We start from the raw sequence: 19,357 nt of genomic DNA on the forward strand, positions 1-19,357 counted from the left end.
AGTAGATGTAATTTATTTTTTTTTTATGATGTACTGATTTCTCTGCTTTGAATTATTTTAATTAATCCCTGAAAAATACTTGCAATATTTTTACCACCATTTCTTATTACTTTGAATTGGCCCCATTACAATTATACAGGAACTATCAGGGCCTTCTCTAGAAGGGAGAATCTAGAGGTGGATTAGCAGTCTAATTCACTTCTGCTTACTTTCTGCCCTCTGTCATGAGGTTCTTTATTTGAAAATTATTAAGAATATTTTTTCTCTGTGTGCATTTCAAGGGTTATTACAGACTAGTCTGAATTCCACAGTTTAAGATGCTGTTGCAGTAATGACAGGAGAGCGGCTGAGTGATAGGGTTGTTCATTACAATGTCAGGTGGAGAACTGGGGACCTTGCTGCCAGGACAGCAGTGCCAGACAGTGTTAGTGTGTTCAGTCAGAAACGAGCATGTTCCAACTTCACAGGATACTGCACAGCGCTTAATTATGCTTGACAATAGTCTTTGTCTCCCTGTTTCAGTTTACAGAGGTGAATAACATGCATCTTGGTAATGGAGTATGACGATTATATGCAGTTCGTTACAGTGTTGTTGTAAAAACATTCCCCTTCAGTGATAAATCAGAGAGCACCTGCTCATACTCTGAATGCTGGTAATTGAGGGCAGTACACAACTATAAACTGATGCTAACACTGGAACCTTGAATGTAGAAGGCCATCTCAAAACTAGAGCTTTTGTTAAAAGTTCAGAAATCCTCACTATAAAAACACAGGCTCAGTTTATTCTTCTGGTTGCCTTTCTTTTCAGGCAGGTTTTCTTTTTTGCGCTAAGGTTGGTATTTCCTTTTAAAAGATGCTTAAGAGGTATAGGAGTTGGTGAAAGCAAACGTTTTTTATAAGTAGTCATCCTTGCAGCCCTAAGGTTGTTGCATCAACATAGCATAACTGAGTTTCCAAATTATGTCCTTAGTCTGGCTAAAAACATAATTCTGTTGTTTTCAGTGCGCTTTTTCACCCATGTAGCTGCTCTGATACAGGCAGTTGTGGGTAAAGTTGTTGGAGCAATGGAGTTTTATCATCTATGCACTTGGTTAATTGTTTCTGCACAGGTCACTGGAAAGAATTACAGAGTAGTTATTGCAAGCCACTCCCAGTCTAGCCTGCATTTCAGCTGAGAGGTAGAAGACTCAGGAATGGTTTATCCATTCCATGAGCTATCCAGCCATCTAACTGACAAATGAGTTTGGTTTCGGTTAACAGCAGGACTATACAAATTCTGTCATATTTATCTTGGACTTAGGTATATCTGAGATGGGGTTTTTTTTAAGCTGTTGAATAAAACCATGGCATTTTGATATAAACGATCTTCCTTATGTAAGAAAGGGATAAAGGACTGTAGATTTGCTGTCATTTTGGCAGTTACCTGGAGTCAGTACAAGTCCTGGAATGACTGGCATTTATGCTCCTGACATAGATGACTGAGACTCTTGGCAAATGAATTCTGTTAAGAGTTTGTTATGGAGGTTTAAGATGCTGTTCTCTGCTGTCTGTCCCACCTATCTGATGCCCCTTTGCAAGGGTGGGAGAAGATTTGTGTGCTTTTCACCTGTTCTCGGTTCAGTACATCAGCACACGCCACTGACAGCTTAAGCTAAATTTACCAGAGCGTGTGTGGTTGAAGCTTTGGAGACAGGCAGAAAACTGAGGTACACTTCTCTGGGGGTTAGATTGTTTCCCTAGATGAGCTATTTTCTTATCTCCTATTTACCTAGTATTTTTATTTGGGACAAATAAGATTTATTCCCAGGTATAATGAAAGATACTTTTCTCAAGTATGCAGGTGACCTGTGGTTTGTGTGAAACATTGCAACAACTTTCCTTGGGAGCTTGCCAGACTTTGAGATATCTCTGGATGTTTTTAAGGACAAGTTAACCAATCATTAGCTAGCAATAACTTGCATATAATTGATCCTTCCTTAGAATGGAAGAATGGACTGTAGATGACCCGAAACTTTCCCTGCTCTTGTACTCAGCTTTATGATTCTTAGTCTTTTAAAACTCCCCCAGGATCACTCTTGGGATTTACTCATTGTGGATTCCTGCAGTCTAAAGTCTCCTGAGCACCTGGATGGGTTCAACACAGATCTGCCTGAGTGGCCTTGGCAGTGTGGCAGGCTGAAGAGAGGAGTGCTTTGGCAGAAGGTGCCTTTGCTGCCTCCTGCTCCCTTGGAAAGCGTGAAGGGGTTAGGAAAGCAAACAGAGATATGAAAGATGCTCTGCTGAACATGGCTGGTTAAAGAGTCCAGCTGCTGAGTTGGGGGTCTCTCCAAAGTGACTCAAAGCAGCAGGAAATTCTGCCAGCTGTCCCTAAGGAAGTCTCCTTTGGGAAGTCCTGGCAGAGCAACTCTTGCTTTCTTCAGTGGAGTATCTTTATCTTGCAGGAGATGTTAGGGCTTCCTGAAGTGGAGATGGAGTCCCTGCATAAGAGTACTTTCTTGCCAGGGAACTTAACCTGTGGAACCATTTCATCAGGGTTCGTGCTCTTTGTACCTGCCTCGCTTCCGGGGGTGCCTGATACAAATTTTCAGTACTATTTCAGCAATCCTGACCAGAATCTGAAAGGAAAATTGGTGTTCTCATCTACAGTTATGTTTAGAAGGAACAGGTGACCTTTAAGCAAGTTGAAAGTTGCAGGTAGGAAACTGGGGCCTCTTGAAGACATAAAATATATCAGTCGCATGCAAACTTCTGAGAACTGTGGAAACTTATTTTCTCCACATTCTGCTCGTTCAATATCGGCTATTAGAAATTACTAAAAAAATATGTCAGTGATTGAAAACTTAGATTTAAATGAAACTTTCTCAGCAAAGTATCTTCAAAGTGAAATTAACTACTTTTGTAGTGAGAAAAGCCAGTCCCTAAAGCTTTTTTGTTTCAATTTAATTGTTATTCTGCTGTTAAGTTGACTGGGTCTGCAAAGAACAAGAACCTCCTATCCTTATCCTTGGTCTCAAAGTGAACAGTTTCGTTCTAAGTGTTGTGTAATCATTTGGTTATTTTCTCTAATTATGTGATAAGATGCTTCTCTTTCTTCAGAGAGTAGTAATATTTTTGAGTTACAGCAATAGTAGGGAATATTTTCTTTATGGGGAATAATTATGGCTTGGTAAACTTGTAGTCTTCATTATGAATGACTGTATGACTACAAGTGCTGGACAATCACTTTCAGCCTTTTTATTTATGGATAAGATTGTCTAAATACTTACACAATAATAAACTAATGATATTACTGTAAAGTCTTGTACAAAGTTGCTTTTTGTTATTTTTTTCTTCCTTTCCTCTTATATTAGCAAAATATTCTCCCTGTAGTGGTGCCTGATATAAACTGAGTATTGGAAGAAGATGCTTTGGACTTGTGATGTAGCTTAATAGCAAACCAGAAAGATTTTCTTCTTCGTAATGTTTTCCTTTTAGTTAGTGTTCAGTGTGTGATTGGGATATAAATTTTGAAACATCTCTTTTCTTGTTGCTTTAATACTAAGATTACTGTGCCCCTCCCTCCCCCTGACTCATGTACATTGGAATGGATCATCTCAACACTAATAGACTAACTCCAAGCACGTAGGAGTTGCCATGTGAGTTAAATATTAATTATCTAAGCGGGTATTAGTCTTCAGTGATAGCCAGGAACTTAAATTGGAAAAGCAAATGTAGACATGACATAACCACAAGAGGTTTATTTATAATTGTTTGCATATGGCTTTTTTCCCTGGCAAATTAGCATGTGCACGTATTCCATAATTTGAGGTGTTCCGTTGCTTGTTCCACTTCTTGCATGCATGTAATTCAAAGCAGAAGGTCCGGTGTTGGTGCAAAAAATTTAGGAGCATTTCTACAACCTGTGAGCAGCAGCGAGTCAGAGTAGGTAATTCTGTTACTCTTTCTAGTCATCGGTTCAGGTGTGAATTCCGGTAATATTTTTCCTTACGTGAAAGTCTAGCCCTTTGGGAACACTACTAAATTGAGGTTATGGATTATAAAAACATAGATAAAGTTGGCATGCTTTTTGAGAAATGTGCAGAAATCATATTATGCCAAACCAAGTTAAGTTTTCATTTTTAAATCTGTGCTTTCAGATCTCATCTTTGGGACCTTTCTTTGTGTCTATATAAAAATATGTGTTTGTTTAGTGGATAAACAGCAGCATCGGTTTTGTCAGCAATGTGGTATTCTCTCCTGCTTACTGTTGCAAAGTATCCCCGGACTATTAGTAGGAACTTGTTATCTACTCTATTATATGTATAACCATGTCTATTTCCTTTTGTAGTATTGATCTGGAAGTAATACAAATGGCATTTGGTGGCTGCTTTAGCTCTTACTTGTCATCAGCAGCATTATTTTGTTTCAGATAACACTAAAGGTAGTATTTTTTTGAGCAAGCTTTTTACTTTCCTTCTTGGTTATTTTCTGGCCTTTTGATAAAGGTTTTGATTGAAGATCTTGCAGAAGAGCCAAGCAGTTGATTTTTTGTTGCATCTGTCATTGTGGTATATAGGGTAAGGCAAGGTTTTTATTTACAGCTTGTATTTCTTATATTTGTTGGGAAAGATAGAAATTTAGCTTCTTTTTAGATTATTGCTAAGAATTTTAGTGATATAAAATTATTCTGTGCTATCTCATTGTAATCAAGAATTTGCTACAGAGGAATATTATTTTAATTAATTTCATTTTGTTAGTTTTTACTGACAAAAAGACAACTATCCAAATTTGCTGTATGAATATTCCCACTAAGCTTTGTATGAATCATAGAATCATTTAGGTTGGAAAAGACCTTTAAGATCATCAAGTCCAACAAACCTAACACTGCCAAGTCCACCACTGAACTATGTCCCACATCTACCAGTCTTTTAAATACCTCCAGGGATGGTGACTCAACCACTTCCCGGGGCAGCCTGTTCCAATGCTTGACAACCCTTTCAGTGAAGAAATTTTTCCTGATATCCAATCTAAACCTCCCCTGGCACAACTTGAGGCCGTTTCCTCTCATCTGTCACTTTCTACTTGGGAGAAGAGACCGACACCCACCTCGATACAGCCTCCTTTCAGGTAGTTGTAGAGAGTGATAAGGTCTCCCCTGAGCCTCCTTTTCTCCAGGCTAAACAACCCTACTTCCCTCAGCTGCTTCTCATAAGACTTGTGCTCTAGACCCTTCACCAGCTTCCTTGCCCTTCTTTGGATGTGCTCTAGCACCTTAATGAATGTTTACAAATATGTGTGAATGTTTGTGAAACTTTCCTGGAGATACTAGTCACAGCTATGATGCCTTTATATTCTCATCTTCCAATGTCTCTAAGAGACTGTTTGGGTAGGAGTTCTGTTTTAAAGAGGAAGAAAACTTTTGTTTTTATTAGTCTCCTGGCACTGATCAGTGGAATTCTCCCACCTCTGATCCAATACATGAAGTAATATTTGCATAGGCATTTACCTTTCCCTTTCAAAAATAGGCTGTGGATATGGCCACGTTCTCAAAACTGAAGATGTGTTTATCTTCAGTAGCACTTTTGAGAGTAGTATCAGCCCTTGCATACACCATGCAGAGACTACTCTGCTTCTCTTCACTCCTCTCAACTGTCTGGCCAGGTCGGAGCTTCAAATGCTTATCTACAGTGCCAGAGTAATTTGTAGACACTGAACTCTAGCTTTTGGGGGTTCCTGCTTATTTTTTTAGCTTTTGCTTATTGCATTCTCCTTTGTGCTGTAATTGGTGTTGTTTGTTTGTTGGTTCCTGCCCCTCTCCCTCTATTCATTCCCTCTTCTATTCATGGTACAGTTTTCTTCAAGGTTCACCCTTTTCCTTTAAGAAGTTCGATTCTTATTGCTGTGAAGTAATCTTCAGCTAAGTCTGCGAGCTTTAAAGTTTGGACATTGAGTGACTGCTACATTTCGTTATTGGAACAGACATTTCCATGTCTGTACCACATCTTTGGCAAATGCATTTGCAGATGCTTTGAGCCAGATGCAAGAGAAGGGTTTAAGGAGAAGCTCTAGATATAATCGTCTGACAGAATTGATTGTTTTGGGCTTAGATCCTAGACCTAACCTTAGTTTTCTCACTTCAGCCAGACTTTTCATCAAGGACAAATAAGACTGCTTCTGATTGTGAGACCACTCACAGAGCCTTTCAGGGACAACTTCTCAACCAAGCTCTTTCTGTTAATGCTTTAGCTATTTTCTGCTAAGTATGATGACTTTGCTTTCCTCATTCCATTAAAAACTTCTCTAAGACATGTTAGCTTGCAGAGAGTCAAAGAGGCGTGGCAGGCAATTTCCTCACTTCCAGAAATTTTGATTGACACTCTCATAAACAAGCCAAAGAAGAAAAAACTTTGGGTTACTCTTGCTCAACAGATAGAGGTGATGGTTTTGGTAGCCCTGTTACTTGTTCTAAAGTTCTTAGTATTACATCTCAGTGCTTTACAGACCTTGGTGCCGTAATATACTTGCCATACTTAAGAGTCACTTTCTTGGTTGCTCATACTTTTTCCAGTTCAGTAGTTACCCAGAGTTGAGAGAGTTGCTTTTCTGCTGGGACTTCAAAGCCTCCAGTGACATACTGTGAAGAATGCTGCAGGTTGATTGTCTCCAATGTCTGTAAATCAGACACGTATGTTTCATTCCCTGCTGGTACTAAAGCAAGGACACTAGAAGAACTTGTGTAGCTACCCAAATCCCTAGTCTGCTCCTCAGATGATGTTTGTTCTCAACCTTCTCGAAAGCTTTGGCCTAAACAGTTGCCACAGTGTGAAGGAAATCTTATGTGTAAGACTACAGCACCATAGGAGTGATTCCACCCAGCGAGTGAGCTCAAATGCCAGCTCTTCCTCTGTTCTTGCATGGGTAATGGACTCTGTCTTATTTCAGGGATATGAGAACTGCTGTAAGCAAAGACTAACCCTTCTTAAAATTATTTGGCTTTGCATATAACTCAGAGTCATTCAGTTCTCAGCAATACTTGAGTTGGGAAGTCAGGGGATTCCTTCTCAATTGCTGGTTTTTGTCTTCTTGTTGTGTTTCACCTTTTTGTGTCACCAAAAGTGTGATGAACACAGAGCACATGCTGGCATGGCTGTTCATCTAGAGATGTGCTGCTAAAATATGTTGTCTTCCCCCCCCCCCCCCCCCCCCCAATGGAGGGTATTTAGTTGGGTGTTGTTTTAACTTTTTTTTTTTAAGAATTAAGTGGCTACCTTGGTATTCTTTTTGGATTCTTTCCTGTGGTTCTAAGATTAATTTTTCCAAATGTTTTCTTCAACCTCCAGAGTTTCAAAGGCATATTAAGACTTTGTAACCCTCAGTGGAGGAGACAACAATTCCACTGCAGCAGACAATTTTTGTTTGGTGTTCATTGCACCTCAGGCATCACCTTGTATCTTTGCTTAGGAGATGCTTCCCTTTAGCTCCAACTTCTTGCCAAAGAGAAAGAGATTTTGGATCAGTGAAGTCTGGATGCCTGTATTTGCTGGTTCAAGATAATGTGTAAGACATGATACTACTGTTTCTTCAATAGAGATATGGGCCCACATCTCTTGGTTTTCAGGACACTTCTATATCCTCTGTCTGGCAGAAAATACCTGGTAGTCTGTAGTGATCCAACCATTATCATTGTGTACCATTGGAGCTGATATGTTCTTATGCATAAAGTAGCCCTTTTGTGATGTAAAAATAATAGCTTTTTTCTCTTTATTAGTTAAAGGTTCCCTGCAAATAGCTTTGGGATATTATGAAATATAAAAAGTTCTACTAATCCCTATGGAGACCCCTGGAGAACAGCAGAACGATTCCAGACTTGGTTTCCACCTATGCTTACCTTCTCCAAGCTGTGATCTGTACAATGGATTTTTCCTAGTGTCTCCCTACATCTTCTTCCCATACACTGATGAGCTCCTTGGGTATTCTGGGCCATATAACAGCCTGCCCCTATGGTGAATCCCATGCTAAATACACATCCGCTCCTTTTCAGGCATGTCTCCGGATTATGTGGATTCCTGACTGGTGTTTCATCAGCATACTAGTTACAGTCTCCTGGACAGTCTTCTCATCTGTAAGTTAATAAAGTAACCTGAATCAGAATCTGAATAACACCTCTTGACTTGAACCAAAGGCCATGTGATAATCAAGGTATTCTGAACTTCCTTGACAATGCAACTTGCCCTTCCATCAGAAAGGCATGTTGTTGCCTGGTTTTAATTATCTTAAATGTATTTATAATATGCTTTAGTTATGTAAAACTGGGAATATAGTAGAGGACAGAAGTACAGTTGGAGAGACAAAATTTTCTAAGGAAAATGGACAATGAAGAACACTTTTAGAATTGGAAAAAACTACTATTAATCATAAACCTAGAATGGAATTGTCATATTCTCCCCCTCCACTCTCATGAGACCCCACCTGGAGTCCTGTGTTCTGGGGCCCACAGATTAAGAAGGACATGGACCTGCTCGAGTGAGTCCAGAGGAGATCTACAAAGATGGTCAGGGGTCTGGAGCACCTCTCATACGAAGACAGGCTGAGAGAGTTGGGGTTGTTCAGCTTGGAGAAGAGGAGGTTCCAGGGAGACCTTATAGCAGCCTTCCAGTACTTCAAGGGGGCGTACAGGAAAGATGGGGAGGGACTATTTATCAGGGAGTGTAGGGATAGGACAAGGGGTAACAGTTTTAAGCTAAAAGAGGGCAGATTTAGATTAGATGTAAGAAAGAAATTCTTTACTGTGGGGGTGGTGAGACACTGGAACAGGTTTCCCAGAGAAGTGGTGGATGCCCTCTCCCTGGAAGTGTTCAAGGCCAGGTTGGATGGGCCTTTCAGCAACCTGGTCTAGTGGAAGGTGTCCCTGCCTATGGCAGCGGGGTTGGAACTAGGTGATCTTTAAGGTCCCTTCCAACCCAAACCATTCTATGATATGATAAGATATTGTCTCCTGTCAGGAGTGAATTGTGCTTCAAGTTAATATCAGGGGCAAGGATTTAACTAGATTTAAGATGTAGCTTGGTTAGTTTAGTTCATGAAAGGGATTATACAGTGTTGTCTTCTGCATTGCATAGGATTAGATTTGTGGGTTAAGGATGACATATCCTACCCAAATTTTAATTTAGCTACTCAGAATATATGCATCTCAGTCAAATCTATTTATTTTCCAAGACTGCTTAACATTATATGTATAGATACATTAGGCTCCTCCCTGCCTAGCTGAGACATTTAACTTGAGTCATCCACACAAGCTTAGAGGTGCTTAATTTGTCTAGATATCTGGGCAGCCTTCTAAATTCTCTATCAGTCACAGGAGAAGCTTGAAAAGGTGATCTGGGGATTAGATCTGTGACTATTTAATCTCATATATATATGAGTATAGTGTTTAGGGATATTGTGTAGTTGAGAACTGTCAGTGTGAGGTTAATGGGTTGGACTAGGTGATCTTCAAGGTCTTTTCCAACCTAGATGATTCTGTGATTCATGTAAGAGTGGTCTTTACTGTCCCTGACTGATAGAGCATTCAGCTGGTTATGCCATATTAGGGCACTGAGAAATATGGGTGCAACACTCAAGCTAAGTGATTTAAACTTACGTCTTCCACTTTCTAGGGGAGAAAGGGCAAGGCAGTAGAAGAAAAATGCCTTTTGAGTAACCAAGACATAAAACTGGATGGATGCATGTCTAATTTTCTAATCAATAATTCTGGAGATGGTTTTATCCAATGACAATGTATGGTTTTTTTTAAATACATAATTATTTTCCGGGATTAAGATCTGGAAACTTAGTTCTACCGCTTGCAGCTAATATTCCAATTTCTGGGTAAGATTTGGCTTCCTTATTTGCTTGCTCAGTTTCAAGTGCTTTCACACAAAATGTTCTGTGGCTTAATGCTTTTGATTACTGCAATAAGGGAGGTATGAATTCATTCCTCTTAATCTGGTTTCCATCCTTTAATCAGTCTTCCCATTTGTGGAACACACTCCCAGTTAGTGTTCAGGAGGCAAGAACCATCCTTCCTTTGGTACTTCAAAGAGGGCAGATAGAGTTAAAATGACAGTACACGAAGGCCTTTTAGATTTCCTCTTGGTTCCATACATCCTTGGTAGAAAAAAAAAAAAATAATGTAAATGGACTGGATTGCTCTTTATACTCACTTGTGATTTGTGTGCATTCTTCGGAAACGCAGATGTTTACCTAGGTCTGATGATTTCCCCCCGCTGTCCACAGAGACTGCTGAAGTGACTATGTTGCTGTATTCCCAGCCTTGCCCTTTTCCTCCCTTTTTCTGTGCTTGAAACCAGCATTTTGATGACAGCACAAATATTTGATAATTAGAATTTTATACAGTTTTATTCCAATACTGTGTCCTAAATTCTCTGAATATCTACAGTTAACATATCTTAAATGCAGAAGAAATTACTGAAATCATTGTGTTCCTTGGTTCTTATGTTATCTACCTCTGAGGCAAACAGGTATCTTTATTACTTGGTAATTATATGTACTGGTTCAAAGTCTAACAATTCCAAGCTATCTTTTCAGAGCTCCCTGTAGAGACAGCTAAAGATAATCTCATTTTCTCCATCCCTATTCAATCAGTATCTACTCTTTGTCTAAATACTTGTTAAGAGAGAAGGAGCCAACTTTATTAACACCCTTACTAGGTTTGCTCTTCCTCTTGGCTGGCTGGGCTAATCTTTTTGCTGTATTGTAGAGAATAAACACATTCACCATCTTTTCTTTTCCTTTTCATGTGTGTAGTCCCTTGGCTTTCTCAAAGGAGCCAGCAGAGATCTGTGTTTACTCAGTGTTTCCCTTATCACAGAAGATACTATGATTGTCACATGTAATAGTCCTGAGGGCCATGGATGTTTTTTCCTGCAGACTGAGAACACCACCTTTTCCCTGATAAATATGTACATGCAGGTTTTTTGGTCATACTGATTTAATAATGTTGATGCCATAAGCCGTGTAGGTATACCTTTACTGTCTCTCACTTAAGAAGTCTGATGTAAGAGGAATGCATAACTGAAAACAGTCTTCTGATCCTGTGAAGATAAGTTCTCTTGCAAAGCTTTCAAATGTGACTGTTTTGTCTCGTCTTGAAACTGAGGTGACATCTCCAGTTTAGTGACTGTAGTTTTCATTCCCATAGATTTTGTATTTCCAAGCCCAAATCAGAAAGTACAAGAATGTGTGAATTTCAAAATGTTCTTATTTCATATTTGTGCCTCCAGTTATTTAAGCTAGTAACTTTAAATAATTATTCAAAGCATAGCACGAAGTTATTTTAAAAATCAAGTTTCCAAACCTGGGGTCAAGAAAAGAAGGTGAATGCAGTCATTCTTTGTCTGTTTGTCTATGATTGCTATTTCATACCAATAATTTCTGAAGTGCTGTCTGATTTGAGACAAATTTCATAGGGGAACAGATATTTGAAACGTTGTTAAACTCCTACACATATTATGAAAATGTATGTCTTTGCAAATGTTTTGGGCAATGGAAAGGTGACCGTGTTAGTTTACATGTAAATAGATACAGGAAACCAGAGAGGAAAGGCATCTTACAGATATCCCAATTATGGGAACAGCTTTAGTTAAAGCTCACAATCAACCATGACACAAAAGCCTTGAGAGGACTAGCTTTAATTAGTTCCAGTGTTCATGAAAAAAATTAGTTTTCTTTGCAATATTTATTCCTTTCCTGGCAAGAGTATTTCTCAAACTCAGACATGGACAGTGAAAGTAAATGCTGGCTAGAATTAATTTTAGTATTTAAATTTAGGTTAAAATACTTATGTAAATATGAGCTCTTTAAACGCTGCTTATGAAATTACAAGGAAATCTAATTTTGTCTGGAAAATAATTTTTTTCATGGTATATTTTAAGGTGTTTAAATTATGGCTTGCAGAAATTATGAAATATTAGAATTAATTTATTAAAATATAACAAGTTTTAAAACTTTCATGCAGGTAATCCCTACTTGCTACATAAATTTGCTAAATGAAAACTGATTTCTTTACAGGCCAAAGGATGGAGCCTTATTTCTCTTTCATCAGAGTGTTGTAACAGAAGGGCAAATAGCGTCACATTTCTTCTTAATGAATATTGGCATGACTAGTTTCTTCGATTTTCCGTAGAAGTTTATTTATTGTTTGGAAGTCCTATAAATTACGCTAATAGAAAAAAACTTCTTATTGCAAGTTGTAAATGTGGTCCTGCAAAGAATCTCATTTAACTTCAGAATAACTACTTAAAGGACGAAGAGTTTGAGAGTCTGGACCGCGGAACTCAACCTTCAAAGGACATCCAAACTAGAAATTTAATTGGGAAAAAAAAAGCCTAACTTGCAAAATTGAATTTATGCAGGTGCGAATTTAGAGTGGGTGATAGCAACAAATAATGGTATAACTGAAAGAATTCATAGAAACAGAATTATTTGGGTTGGAGGGGACTTCTAAAGGATCACCTAGTCCAACCCTGTGGCAGGGACACCTTGCACTAGACCAGGTTGTTCAAAGCCCCATCCAGCCTGGCCTTGAATACTTCCAGGGATGGGGCGTCCATGACTTCTCTGCGCAACCTGTTCCAGTGTCTCACCACCCTCACAGTAAAGAATTTCTTCTGTATGTCCAATCTAAATGTCCTTTCTTTCAGTTTCAAAACATTGTCCCTTGTCCTGTCACTACAGGCCCTTGTAAAAAGTCTCTCTCCATCTTTCTTATAAGCCCTGTTTACATACTGAGAGGACACAGTAAGGTCTCCCCGGAGCCTTCTCTTCTCCAGGCTGAACAACCCCAACTCTCTCAGCTTTTCCTCACAGGAGAAGTGCTCCATCCCTCTGACTGTTTTTGTGGCCCTCCTCTGGACCTGATCCAACAGGTCCATGTCTGTCTTGTGCTGGGGGCCCCAGAGATGGACACAGGACTTCAGTGGAGTCTCACAAGAGCGATGTAGAGGGGGAGAATCCTCTCCCTCGACCTGCTGGCCACACTTCTCTTGATGCAGCCCAGGATACAGTTGGCTTTCTGGGCTGTGAGCGCACATTGCTGGCTAAACACCATCCTCATGTTTAGACTTGTTTAGGTATGTTCATGTAACACAAATACATCCAGAATGTTGTTCTCAATTTTGGATACCACATTGCTAGAATAATGCTGATAAATTAGATGATACTTGGGTAAGAGTAATAAACGTCATTGGAATTAGTGATGCTTTCATTTTTTTCCTGCTAAATAAGAACAGAAATGTATCACTTGGTAGAATTGCTAGGAAAGAAAGGGTACAATATCTATAAATGGCTGAAGGTTACAATCAACAAGAAATAAGATCTAATATGCGTAGTCCGAAAGTACAGGGTAACAAAACTGCGAGGGAAAGAGCGAGAATTGACATGTTTGCCTGTGTATGAGATGTAGGTGGTTGTAGAAGAGTTTACCTAAGAAATTATGGGAAACCCTCTACCTAAAATGATGAAAGTTGAAAAATTATTGTCCCAAATGGCAATGCACTGTGTAGGAGACAGGCACATCTGAGTCCTCCTGTCTTTACTTAACAAATCTTTTATTCACTTCAGTGGGGAGTTTTGACTGAGTGAAGGATGAAACGACCAGTTTCTAGCCTTCAACAATGTAAATCATCAGTGTTTCTGGACTGTTGAATATTTAATAATATTTCTGTTCAAAAGTAAACTACTTCTCTGTGCATGTTAATACCTTTTTCCCGCAGCATGTCTGTTCAAACATGTTAAGTAGCTTAAATGGCAGTAGACAGGGCAAAATGTTGTTTATGAGCATTCACATTTTTTGCAACAAATCCTCTTCTGTGGAATTTTACTGTTCACAAGGGGGAAAAATTAATCTACAGAGGAGCTTAGCTAGTAATAATAAGGTGATTATTAAACATCTGTACATCCCACTTGATAGTTGGTATATCTTAATTCTTCCTTTAAAATTGTGAAAAAGAAAATCAAAACCAATAATCTGTCATTTGTGGCTTTGGTATTGTAGCATAAAATGCATTTCAGCATTTAGTATCATAGCATAAAGTGCAGTGAAAATTTCATTTTCAAATACATGGCTTATCTCTGGCTCTTGCAGTGCGAACATAACTTCAAATCTCTAGACATGTTTTGAGGCACAAAAAGCTTCTGATAATCATTGTTGACAGCTGTTATTTACTTTAGTAAGTGAGTACTAGTTAGTATAATGTTTATCACTGGTGGATTAATATACAGGAACTGCCTAAGTAGCCCCTGTATTGTATACGGTTTCTTAGTGACAGCCCCTCTGTACATTGGTACTGTGGATTCCTGACATTATTTATTATTTCATTAGCATCCAATTTCCTTCTTGGATTCAGCAGTAAGGTCAACACAGTGAAAGGCCCCCTTCCTTCCTTTCCTCACCCATGCGCAGCCACTCACTTCTTTCATTTTTGGCACATGGTAATTTAATATTTACCAGTTGTAGCTTGGTACCAAAGGAATAATTATTTCTTAATCGCTCAGCCTTCAGGGGGTTCTCCACTTGTGTCTGGGGAAAAAAGGGCAGGCTTTGGTCACTGGGGGTGAGCACTTCTTGGTTTCCTTTGTAAGGACAGCTCTGTTGTTAAGGCAAGGCACTGTGTGTTGAATTCTAATGCCTTTGTGCGAGGGCCAGCCTGCTCCGAAGCTGGCCAGCATGGGAGGTGTTGGCTGCGATTGATAGTGCCACAGCCTTCGGGGGCTCCCTTGGCCTGGGGAGTTGTGGAAGTTGGCAGTGCATCGCTGATGGGGAATGTAGCAGTTCAGTGCCGTAGCCAGGGTGGAACACATTACCTTCCCAGTACCTGCCAGGTTACATTTCTTAGCAGCTGGGAAGTTCAGGTACCTTTTCTTTAAATATTTATAATGTACTGCCACAATATACTGTCCATGCAAAGGCAGGTTGTTATATCAGTGCAATAGAAGTATATTGGCATTCATTTTACATGCATTTGGTAAATTTTATAAAATTAAGTTATAAAATTGGCTTGCGCATTTAATAGGTTTTATCCTGAACTGGTGGAGGACTATGTAACAAAGGTAACTGTTAATATATAGAATACACATTTTCAAGAAAAATTGTAGAAAATTTTCAAAGGTAGTATGTTATGATAGATACGCTAAAACCACAGAACCTGTACCCTCAGTTCTGCTACTAAGGTTTTGATTTTAAATTAGCACTGGATTAGTTATCTGTCTCTGTCAAGACTATAATAAAGAGCTTTTGTTGCAATCCATCATAGGGCTTTTGTGTTATACACTGTACATAGAAACTGTTAACAGGAAGACCAGATTAATGCTGATAGAAAAAATGTCATCAGATAAAACATAGGTCTCAAAAAGCAATTTCAAATCACATAGTATGTTATGCATTAATACATTTTTAGCCTTTGGGGAACAGAGGAAAACTTGTAATCAAAAATTAATTTGAGCATTCTTGGCTGTACCTAAATTAGAACCCAGGATACTTCCAAAATTGTTTTTAATCAAATGACCTGACAGGAGCTCACTAGGAGACAACTAATGAGTACAGGGTAATATGAATAATATTTAGTAACGTTGATAAGAAATTTTGCATCTTTTTTTCAAGTCTTACAGGTAATAATTTAAAATATTTCTATTTAGAGGTAGCAGTGTGTGCGCATGTATATAATACAAATGCATTGTGCCATATGTTTTATATTTTTAGAATTAATTTCTTCAGAAAGCTTAATAGAAACACAAGTGTAAGGAGTCACTATTTTTTTTTCTTTATTAATATCCTAACAATAAAGTGCAGTGTGGTTCCATCTGATGTATTTCTCCATTAATATATGGACATATACAATGAATTTAATTAATTTTTTTTTGGTAGTAAGGTATGATTAGAGATTGTGCCTGTTTGGGGACAATGATTCTCATTTTTTCTGTGAACTATTCACAGGATTGGTTTTGTAAGTTTACTTACAAAACTGTAGTTTAATACTGTAGTTTCAATGTTAGAAGGAAAAGAATTGATGATTAGTATTATGTGCCTTTAAGATCTGCATTGGGATTTGAGAAATGCAATTATATTCTATTCAGTTTCTCATTGTTTACTGTTTTGTAAACTTAAACTATCACAGGTCATGAAGGGATTGGATCATCATCTATGTAACAAAAGTTTTAGTTTAAAGATAACTGAGAAGTAGAATTGTAGGGAAAAAAAACCCCAAATAGCAATTAATTCTAATCTAACATCTCGAAATCTTTAGTGTTGTTATTTTATTAGTTTGTTTTTAATATACCTAGGGATTTTCGTTTTAAATCAGAAATTTATTCTTCTTATGTTCTGTTTTTTATGTTATATATTTTGCAAGTAAATTGTTATACCAAAAAAAATTCACTATCTCCTTTAATTTCCATTTTTACTTAAAATACTTAACGTGTAGGAAATTTGTAAGTCTAAATGTTTCTTGCTGAAGACATGCTAAACAGTGTCATGTCTAACTCTGTTCACTGAATTTTGTCTATGAGCCAGAAATGCAAGTGGCTTGGTACCTTATTGCCCCCAGCAGCCCTACTGTTCAGGGTAGGTAGTGTTGAACCTGATTCTTTTTTTTTTTCCCCCCCAAGAGCAATTTGATTTAAATACTTCTTTATTAAGACAAACAGAAATGTTTTTACAGTTATTAGCAAGATACATCAAATAACTGCCGTTATGGTGACTGGATTTTTTTTTTTTTTTTTTTTTTTTGCTTTTACTGTAGTAAGATAGAAGCTGTTGGTAGTGGGGAAAAAATAAAGGAAGCAACATGGTTAAAAGAATCAATGCTTAACAAATTGACAAATCAGTTGGTACTTGTTTATGTTCCAGAAAAACAAAGGAAAAAACTTCAGTTATGTGAAATCAAGCTGAGCTTAGCCTTGTAGAAAGAAACTATCTAGAAGAGCTGCAGTTTGTAAGTGGCTGTGCTCTGAATTGTTTGTATTTGAATTCCACTTCACTAACAGGAATTCTACATAACAAAAAGGATGAGATTTGCAAAACTCACATGCTGTTTATTTAACCGTATTGTATTTTGCATCGGTATTGGAAAAAAGAAACCAATATGGAGCTGAATATTCTCTCCTTGTATTTAGGAAAGTTTAGGTTTTTGCTCTGTACACATGATGGGAGTGAAATCTTTCATTAAGGCTTGAGCAGAGGAGAGGACTGTATAAATGATGGTCACAGCATCTGTCATCTGCATACTGGGACAAGAGGGGCTAGTGACAGCACAAACGAAACAGAGGTGGGAGGAATTTCAGCACGTGCGTAAGGACCCTGAGGAAGCCCAAAGCTATACATTGAGTTGTAGCCAGAGTCAAACTTTAAATGATCTTCCCCAACAGATTTGGAAGTGGTATGGAAGCCCTGAGGGCTGGACTCACTCAGGAGAAAGTGGTTGCTGCCTGTTATGATGCTGTATTTTGTTACACATAGCTGCTTGACTCAATCCAGATTGCAGTGTTTCACTCACTGAAAATACGCTGTTGGCTCCTCTAAAACTTGAGGTAGCTATGAATTGGCATGTCAGCTTTCTCCCCTGATATGTTGTTGCTCTTTCTATTAATGAAGTTGTACTTGCTGCACTGATACTAGGGTGTCATATGTTGCAGAGTTACCCATACTGAGAATTCTGCTGTTGCTGCCATCATGAGAGTCATCTCAGTGTCAGTAACTATTTAAGATTTTTTGGAAAAGCTAACATATCACAGATAAAGCTCTTAAAAGTTAGCATACACGTAATTAATCACCCCATCTCTTCCCACCCATAACTTGCCAAAATTGCCTTCATTTTTACTATATTATTTCATGATAGTCACAACCAATTTAGGGCTGAGAATACAAAATTTTTTCGAGTGTAAAAAATTATTGCCCTTTTTTCATTTGTTTATCTGAATGAAGATGAAACTGAAATTTTGGCAAGGAGGTAGATGTAGCTGCAGTTTGTGTCTATAATCAACCACATAGTTTTCAATTGTTTTTTCCATGCTCTTTAAAGATGAGTGTGCCTGTGTGTGTGCAGGTGTGCATGCCTGCATGGGGGAGAGATTGTAGTCTTGTGATGCACATCTGGGAGAAAATTGGCTGGATGGTAGCGGTTGAAAAGTAATTTTGTAGCACTATCTGTAATTATGCCTTAAAGATTGAGTAGAACTCAAGTCCTACCCATTTTTGTGACTGCGTTGTCTGTTTTCTGCTTATCTGATGTGACAGATGTACTAAGATGGTTACAGATTGTTCTACAGGAAGAAAATAGTAATTGTCACAGACAATTAAAACAATACGGAAGTCAGTCATTATTATATACAGAATAAAAATTACAAATGCATTTTAAATACCTTTTATAATTATAAGTTAGATTGTTTTTTATAATCTGTTCCTTATTACCTTGCAAATCAGATACTTTCCTATACAGTGTTACTGAGATAGAGACTTCAGTGGCCCATTGACATATTAGTCCATCCCTGCGTAATCTTATCTTCAGTTCAGCAACAGAATATTTAGAGAATGTTTGAGATGCTGTTATTGGTATTACTTGAGGAATGGTATTTTTTTATATTTGTGATACAAACAAAATAAATATTTTATTAATAAAAAACCAATTTATTAACTTCCTTTATATACCTTATATAGACATTGCTTCTTAATGTTGACCAAATGTGTAACAACTTTTTTGAATAGACAATCTAGTATAGGAGGTCTTAAGATGTAAACAATTCATTTTACACTCTTTCTGAAACAGCAGTGATGTCAGCATCACTTTCTAGTAATATATTTTGTATTTATTTTCTTTCACACTGCTTTTTAGTTACAATAAGGTCATCTTTTCCTACTCACTTGCACTTAGAAAAATCTTTGCGAGTTGCGTAAGACTGAGATTTGAGGGAAGTGTTCCAAGAAGGTCTTTCATTCTGTAACATGGTTCATAACAGAACGGATTGCAAAACTGTAATTTTAACACATTTCTGTTGAATTGTCAATTTAAGATGTCAGTTGTCATCTTGTCAGTTCCAAGATGTATCCTCTAAGGGATGTTAATTGCCTTTAGAGTTTTAAAATTGTTATGTTGACTCAGCAGTAGGTGGTAGTGGCCTACTTTCTTGAAGGGCACCATACTGTTGGTGTCTGTTTCTTCACAAGCTTTTACCTGGACCTTGATCTTACAGTGAGAGCTGCAGAGAAAAAAGCTGCATGAAGTCTTTGCACATTTGCCTTTTCATAGTAGAGGTCTGTTTTATAAGATCTTCATCTTTGGATTTTCTGCAATTGGTATAACATGATGTCTCACAGTATAATTAAGAT

General features: G+C 38.0%; 1 protein-coding gene across 9 annotated transcripts in view; it reads left to right on the plus strand.

The window, feature by feature from the left end:
- WASF1 (WASP family member 1) overlaps positions 1 to 19,357 on the plus strand; it is a 102,054-nt gene that overhangs the window by 48,294 nt on the left and 34,403 nt on the right. For 2 of the 9 annotated variants that reach the window (XM_074819345.1, XM_074819344.1), the window contains exon 2: positions 8,021 to 8,101. The exons of the other annotated variants lie outside the window; for them this stretch is intronic. The gene's annotated coding sequence lies outside the window, so the exon portion shown is untranslated. The remainder of the gene's footprint in view (positions 1 to 8,020; positions 8,102 to 19,357) is intronic. 9 annotated transcript variants of the gene reach the window in all.

This window comes from Strix aluco, chromosome 3 (genome assembly GCF_031877795.1).
Source record: "Strix aluco isolate bStrAlu1 chromosome 3, bStrAlu1.hap1, whole genome shotgun sequence".
NCBI classification, from domain to species: Eukaryota; Metazoa; Chordata; class Aves; order Strigiformes; family Strigidae; genus Strix; species Strix aluco.